At 42.0% G+C, this 7,987-nt stretch overlaps 1 long non-coding RNA gene across 1 annotated transcript; it reads left to right on the top strand.

The window, feature by feature from the left end:
* The first annotated feature begins 28 nt into the window (after positions 1-28).
* LOC115075351 lies at positions 29-3,998 on the top strand. Its single transcript, XR_003852473.1, has 2 exons — positions 29-354; positions 2,483-3,998. It is a non-coding gene; the product is annotated as an uncharacterized LOC115075351 (long non-coding RNA).
* The last annotated feature ends 3,989 nt before the right edge of the window (positions 3,999-7,987 follow it).

Genomic DNA, 7,987 nt, shown 5'->3' with positions numbered 1-7,987 from the left:
GTGGGGACTTTCTTCCGGGTAAGTCACGCGTAGGCTTGCGGGCGGGTTGCTTAGCAACAGGAGTCGGCTGCGTCCGGAACCGTGTGGCTTATAGGCGATGGTAGCTTTCAACGCAACAACGGACATGCAGTACGTTCCCAAAGCTTTTTCGACTGAAACGCGCTGCCCTGCTGAACGGCTGGCTCTGAAGTATTATAGTTAGTATTGTGCTTGGTGTAAGGGCGTTATCGAAAATCAAGACTCCACCCCATTCCAGACTTAAGGGCTTTGAACAAGGTCCTGAAGAGGGGAAAGTTCAAAATGATGTCCCTGGGCGCCGTGACTGGATACTTGTACCCAGAGAGAGATTTCCAGGTTAGAGAAAAGATCTCAGATTCCTAGTGCGCTGTTTGCCCTAGAGCTGGCCCTGGCCATCAGCACCATGTATATTCACAAAATGTGGTGGTGGTGGTGGTGCATGTGTATCCCAAGCTCCAGGTGTTGGAGTTGCTCAGGTTCATCATCTTAACTGAAATTTATAGGAATGCTGCTTAGCAAAACTCGGGAAAGAGAGGATTATTACATTGAGTGGAGAGGATAAGAATAAGTCAGCAGGCATCAGACTGGGACATGCTGAATTTGTTGGGCCCCATGGCATCAACAGTCCATGTTACGCTTTTGGCATGTCTTTACATGAGAAGAGCCCGTTGGGCCCTTAGATTGCATTGGAATCAAGCTATTCACAATCTTTGGGGCAGCATCTGCATCATCAAGCCTCTGAAGGACTGTCTGTCCTGGTGGCTCATTCATTGCAATTTGGCCTGGGGAATACCCTTCCAAATTCCTCCCGCAGATGCATCTGACTTGGACTGGGGAGACCATGTAGAGAGAATCTGCACCCAGAGTCTTTGCTTTGCTGAAGAAAGTCTACATCAGATAAACTTTCTACAGCTAAGAGTGATACGGTATACCCTAAAGGCTTTCAGAGATTGGTTATTGGTTAGCCAACGAAGTTATCCTCATTCAGATAGACAACCAAGTAGCAATGTTCTATATCGACAAGCAGGGAGAAGCAGGATTGTTCCTCCTGTGCCAGGAGACTGTCTAGATGTGGGACTGGGCCATTTCTCAGGGAATGGCCCTCTGAGTCGCGTACCTGGCAGGCAAGGAGAATGTCCTGACAGACAGATTGAGTCAGGTACCAGAACACCATACATAATCCCTGGACAGGGGGTATAACAATTCCACAGGTGGAGCACACCCTTAATAGATCTGTTTGCATCCCCTCAAGGTCAAACCTACCCGAGCTAAAGATGTTCCACTTCCATGCGTTCCAGACCTGTAAAATTCTCAGTCAGGGCTTTCTTAACCACTCTGTCCACAAAAGTAGTAAGAACAGGCACCCATAATGGTTCCTTCACAGGAGCAGCTCCTGCTGTGTGGAAGTCTTTCCAGAAGAGCTCTGATGAAATCAGGACTACTCATTTCAGGAAACAGATAAAGATTTGGCTCGTCTACCAAGCCTTTAATTGCTAACTCAGAATTGACCAAAAGAACTACCTGACTTTCACCTTAAATGCCTTAAACAGCTGCGACAATCGTATTACAATGACGCTTATTTTTTGAGTAAATCATTAGTACAATGTTTCTAGATTTATTTTAGAGTTCGGCCTTAAGCAGCAAGCACTTTCTGTCGCTTGCTGCTATTTCAAATTGCCTACTCCCTTGTAATGTGAAGCTACAAATTATTTGTTTGTAAGCTAAACTTTCTAATATATCGCAACCCACTATGAGTGAATTGCTTATTCAAAAGGGTGTGATTTAAAGCCAAGTAATTAAGAAATAAATCCTCATTTCAATGTGATTCTTCAGTTCGTTTCTAAAGCTTCTACTAAAAAAATATTATGCAAGTATCAAAAAATAAGTTTTTAAATGGCCAAGATATATGTATGTAACCTGAGCCAACTGCATAAACATTTACTCTCTGTCTTTTTGAACATAGAACCTATTGTCAACTAGGTGTCTTTGATGTTTTACAATTATTGCCTGAGAGGTGCAGAAGCTCTGTATTAGTGGAGATGATGCTATCTTGAACTTGGGGGTGATTTATTCGCCTGATCTTTTGCATAATGCATACAACTGGGTGAGGTGTAATCTTTAGCACAGAATTGTCTTTAGATCACACTCTCACTGTCTCAGTCTGATACTATGATTCCTGCCACTTCAAGTCAGAATGTTATTTATTTTTACAATCCTTCTGTCAAGAGTTTTCACTAATTGCGCCTGCTTCACGTTCTACATCCAGAATCCTTGCAAGTGCCTGGCTTTTCTACATTTGTGCACTTGCTCCCAATTACTGATCCACATTGACATTCGCTCTGGTTATCAACTTGCTTTTTGTTAATCTTATTCCTCTGTCCTGTGTATATTATCTACCTGCAGCCGCTGGTTTCTAAGCATTTGGTCACTGATTTGACACATCTTTCTTTTCATGTTTTTACAGAGCCAAGAATCTAAGTGTTACGGCAGCAGCTCCAAATCCCATCTTTCAAACAGGAAGTTAGGCCATAACATCCACCTTCAGTTGGCTGACACATGATTGAGCTTCCATCCTCTAAATTTCCAAAAGCTCAGGAAGCTGTTTGGCCGCATCTCGTCAACTTTCCCCTTAAGAAAAGGATGAACATGATTCATTTTTGCAGTGACTCTAAGAAATGAATCACGAAGCACTGACGAAGGCAGGGATAGAGAATGTAGCTATCGCCACGATGGAATGGGGAAAGAAACGATAAGGAAACGTATAAGGAGAGGTTGGTCACGTCCAGAAGATTGGCTGAATATTTGGGAAATTGGTCTGTCGTAAGATGCCTATTGCTAATTGAATCTGAAATTACTTTGATTCATGGTCTTTCAAGATGGCTTCCATGATAGTTGTCAAAAAGAATCAGTTGTTGTGAACTATCTGAACAATAAACTGGGATTTTTGTCCTGTGTTTCAACCAATAAGAACGCTTTGGAATCCAACTGAACGTTCACTTTAGTTTTCTAATATTCTTGAACTTGGCGTTCAAACGTTGAATATAGCTTGCAGTATTTGAAGCACCTTTAAGGTCCATTAGCACCAGTCCCCTTCCTTCTGCAGGAGAAATGATTCTGAAAGATATGAACAGAGGAGAGTACCAGAGAAACTGGAACAGGCGGTGTATCCAGCATGCCAAGGGCATACCTTGACCAAGATAAGAAAGTGCCAACTATTACCAAAAAAAAAAAAAGGCTTGGTTGTCAAAAGTTTCATTTGAGAAAAGTCTGTTCGATGCTTCTGAACTGAATGTTAATAGAAAAGAAGGGCATTAAGCAGAAAATACTCATGCCAAGTAACATTAAGAAAAGATGTATATATATTTTACCTAAATGAACCTACAGGAAGTAAGCACAATTATAGCCCTCTCGTACTTATGCAGAATTAATTTTAGCTATCAGTATTTAGAAGTCATGAATTCATGCAACGTTTTCACTTATAATCAGAATTCCCTTCACTGCAAGGACAATCGAATGTGACCGATTTGGCTTCCAGGAGGCCTCACATTGTGAACCATGAATCAGCAGTAGGAGTCCAGTCAAACTACGTTCTGCTTTCTTACTCTGCACTGAATCCTTGGTAAGAGCAGTTGTGTTTCTTGCGACTTCAGGACCCATTATTAGATGAGAGACTAATCAGCTTCTGACTTAATGCCGGCACTAACCCCAACAGCTGACTGCTGATTTTCATACTGAAAGCAAAAAGGTAGGATCTTCCCCTTTACTGATCTTTTGCAAAAAAAAAAGATACTTTTCTCAGCATATTTTAATTGCCCCACTGGGTTTTCATTATTTTGCCATTGATTTAGCATTAATTCCAAAAGATTGCACCATTTTTTGTAGAAATCCTTGCCACTAAATCTTATGCTGAAAGGTGAAAAGTAGCAAATTGTCACAAAATTATTTTCAATAAAAGCAAGGTTGGCACATTCTTACCAGCATTTTCCACACTGTTGTGTTTTTCCTTGGCTTGCTGTTTCTAGCGTGGTAATCACTTAGGAAAGTGAGGGGGCCAGGGTTCTAAAACCATGGTAAAATCAGCTAGTGATGGGCATCATCGACTACTTTTACCATGGGTGCCATCTGCCAGAAAACCCGATGTTAAGTGCCCAGAACCTGGGATTTTGTGGGAGTTAACACCCACGCTGCTAGCAGTGCTAATGCATTGCCATTACTCCATTGGGATGGGAGGCAGTGTTCCTCGCATACTCCTCCTCTGATGCAGAATGAAGGCCCCCCCTCTCCCCCCCCAATCTGGGCTGCTCCCCCACACCCACGTGGAGCAACACCTCTCTCCCTCCCCCCCTTTGGTTTAAAGATGCTTCTGAATACGGCATCGGTCCCCAATCCCCCTCCTGCCACTGAGTTAAGGTCTTCCAGTCCAACATTGCTTCCCCTGGCATTTCCACCTTTGCCTTTCCTCAGTCTCGCAGTGCTCCTTGGTTTAGAAATGTTGATGCAGTCATCGGATGCCATTTAATTAGACGGCACCAGTGGGATAGGATGGAGAAGCGCTCCCTCCCTCCTGAACTCTTCCAAGAGGGTAAACTTGGGGGTTGGGGGAGGATTATGAGGCTTGGCTTCACAGGGGCTGATGCTCCTTAAGGAGTGGGAGGATCCAGTGCCAAACTCCAGGGAGCCTGTAAACTGGGTGGGGTCTGGGGCATTGCTGCAGTCAGGTTAGTGAGAAGGAGTGCTCCAGGAAAGGTCCTTCATTGCAGCTTGGGACGGGGAGGGAGTGGATATTGTCACCTATATCAGGCCTTGTGTTAGCTCCTGGAGGCTACTGCATAGAAGTTAGGTATATCTCAGGGAGGTGAAGTTGTCTTTCCCTTAACCCTTTTTTTTAAATAATAGCGAGGTGCTTAGCATGAATTTGCATGTGTGTCTCAGCTCATTAATATATATATATATATATTTTTAAATTTATTATTTATTAAATTTTACATTAGTAAAACATCAAGCAATAACGAACTTGAGTAGAATTACAGGTAATAGAAACAGTACAAATTCAACTGTAATAACTCATAAAGGAAAACAAATTCTTTCCATTCCTGTCTATCAAGCCCTCAAAAGAGATCCAAATTTACACAACTTCAAGTATACGAATACATACAGTATATCAATTCAAAGCAATTTGACTATAGGATGTTATTAAACTTTTAAAGAGATCTAACTCCTTCAAATGAGCACATTATGTAGTTCCTGGAGATGAACTTAACAGTGGTTTTCCTTTATTAACTAAAAATTGCGTAAGCTGTGCTGGTTGTATAAATATACATGTATTCCCATTTAATTTTATTAAACATTTGCATGGAAACTTCAGAATAAAATGCATACCAAGTTGTAATGCCTGAGGTCTTAATAAAAAGGAATTGTTTTCTACGTTTCTGAGTTTGACGTGATAGATCTGGGAACATCTGGACCCTACAGTCTAGGAATTCTTTCGACCTGTTTAGAAAATATTTTCTAAAAATCCAGTCTTTATCAGACTCTAACATGAAAGTTACCAAAAGTGTGGTAGACTTCACTAACTCAGTCTCTGATTTTTCCAGTATCTCAGAAATATTCAAATTTAATTCATGGGCTGGTTGTAACTCCTGCCTTGGAATATTTACTCCCTGATCTAATCTGGAGGTTTTCTTTAATGGAAGAAGGAAATATAATTTGGAAATAATGGGCAGAGTAGCTTCAGGTATAGCTAATACCTCCATCAAATATCTTCTCCAGAGTTGCATCGGGGTTGAAGCCACAAGTTTGGGAAAATTTATACAACGAATATTTTTATTCTTTGAAACATTTTCTAAATTTTCAACCTTAAGTTGTAAACTTTGATTTTCTTTTATCATAGCACAATACGAATCATTAACTTTTCCTAGGTCATTCTTAACCACATGCAAATCCCTTTTAAATTGTAAGTTATCCAATTCTATGTTTTCAATTCTAGTTTTCATATCCTTCACCATTTTCAATAAAACTTCCGTTTGTGACCCCATATTCTTATTTAAAGTATTTATAACCTCCCAAATAAATTCCATGGTAAAAGTCTGAGGCCTTACCAGATCTTTAAATGGTAATAGGGAAGTTTCAATAAAGTTCTCTCCAGGTCCTTTGCCTGCCGCTCTGTTGGAGTTTTCACCATCTTCCTGGTTGTTAATTTGTTCCGCAGATACTTCCGGATGGACACCATGCCTCATGGGGGATTCCATCTGGCCATCCTCTTCGGGCAGCCTGATATTTCCCCGTTCCATCTGGAGTCTGACAGCTGGATTTGGTGGTGGCGATCTCCCCTTGGGGGAGAGAGATGTCAACAACTCAAGAGCGTTAGAAGGCTCTTCTTCACCCCTCTTTCCGCTCAGCGAGTACTCTACCTCCAAATTCATCCTACGGAGGATATGAGCATCCATAGGGTCCACAGTTGGTATGACCTCTGGAGTGTCTGAGGCTTGCCGCTCCTTGGCTCTCCTTTTGCAGGCGGAATGGGGCATTTAGTGTTAATTAAATCTGAGGAAAAAGGTCGCTCAATTCTGCCACATCACGCTCTACTTGGATCTCAGTGTGAGGTTTAAGAAGGGGAGGGAGACTTTAAGTAAATAAGGCACTTCAAACACTCAATTTCAAATTAAATCCGGCTAAAGCCTGGCAAAGCCCAGCTTAGCCGCGCGCTCCTTAAGCGCGCGCGGCTTTAGTGGCGTGCCGGCGTCGGCTGTGCGCCGCAGACAACTCCGTTAAGTAGTCCCACTTCCGGGTCCGCCTCCAATACGCCTCTCGAGCATGAGTGAAAGATTACAGCTGGAATCGATGATAAACCATCAGGGCAAGAAATTCTTACCCCAGGAAAAGTCCTCAGCTGTCGGCCTCCATTAATATTTTTAATGTGTATGTCCATGCTAACTTTATGTTAACATGGACTAACTAAAGTGCATGAATGCTGTGTTACTCTTGATGCAAATTAGTACGTTAGCCCCTAAATCTTAAGATGTTCAGGGTTGTAACTACTGCTATGTGCAGGTTACCCTTATGCCTTATTTCACTGCTGTTCTGGGCTGAACTTCATGGAGCAGCAGTTTGCATCCCAACCTTGCTGGGCAGGGTGGATGGGCCATTTCAGTCTTTATCTGCTGTCATGTATTGTGTTGCTGTCCGCTAGACACAGACATAGTGACACTAGTCCTAAATTAGAGATTATTTTAATCTATAAATATATGAGATTCTGAACAAAAACATAGGATTTTGTTGTTTAAAACTTTCCAATTACCCAGTTACTAAAAACGTCTTAATTTGGACACTTTGGTGATGGCTACATTTTTCTTATTAGCACAATGTCTCCATTAATACAAAGGTTATAAAATGCACATCTTCGTTAAGCATTGCAATTGAAATTTCCATAATGATGGCATTAGCTTTAATCTGGATTTACAAAATTCATGGTTAATCCTTTTAAAACCTATAAAAGATTAGGTTCCTGTTTTGTATTCTCCTTCCTAAGGCTGTATCCCAGCTTTACAAGCTGTAACGGCAGAGGCACATTTATATATATGTGGCTGTCACAGAAACAGTTCAGTCACTGGCATTGGGCTGTTGGAAATGAAAACTTGCATCAGAGACCAAGTGATCATTGCCCTGACACTGGTTCAGCGAGTCCCATGCCTGAGATATCGCCGCACCAGGCTATGTTCCGCTCGTAGAAGACACAGAAGGCAGAATAGGGAAGAGTACGGTTTTATTTAAAGAATAATATTAAAACAACCGAAGGCGTTTGGGAAAGAGAGAAGGCAGAATTGGGGTATCTTGGAAAGTGAGGATAGCCCTTCCATAAGCAAAATCAAACCCGGTCTGTTTCGTTTTCTCTGATGCGTTGCCCTTGTGGTGGTAGTGCTGGACCCTTTAAAACAGCTGGGATCACGGGCTGCTGCGTGTTGCCCCCCCT

Source organism: Rhinatrema bivittatum, chromosome 13, assembly GCF_901001135.1.
Source record: "Rhinatrema bivittatum chromosome 13, aRhiBiv1.1, whole genome shotgun sequence".
Classification (NCBI taxonomy): domain Eukaryota; kingdom Metazoa; phylum Chordata; class Amphibia; order Gymnophiona; family Rhinatrematidae; genus Rhinatrema; species Rhinatrema bivittatum.
This window is presented reverse-complemented; position numbering and strand designations above follow the sequence as displayed.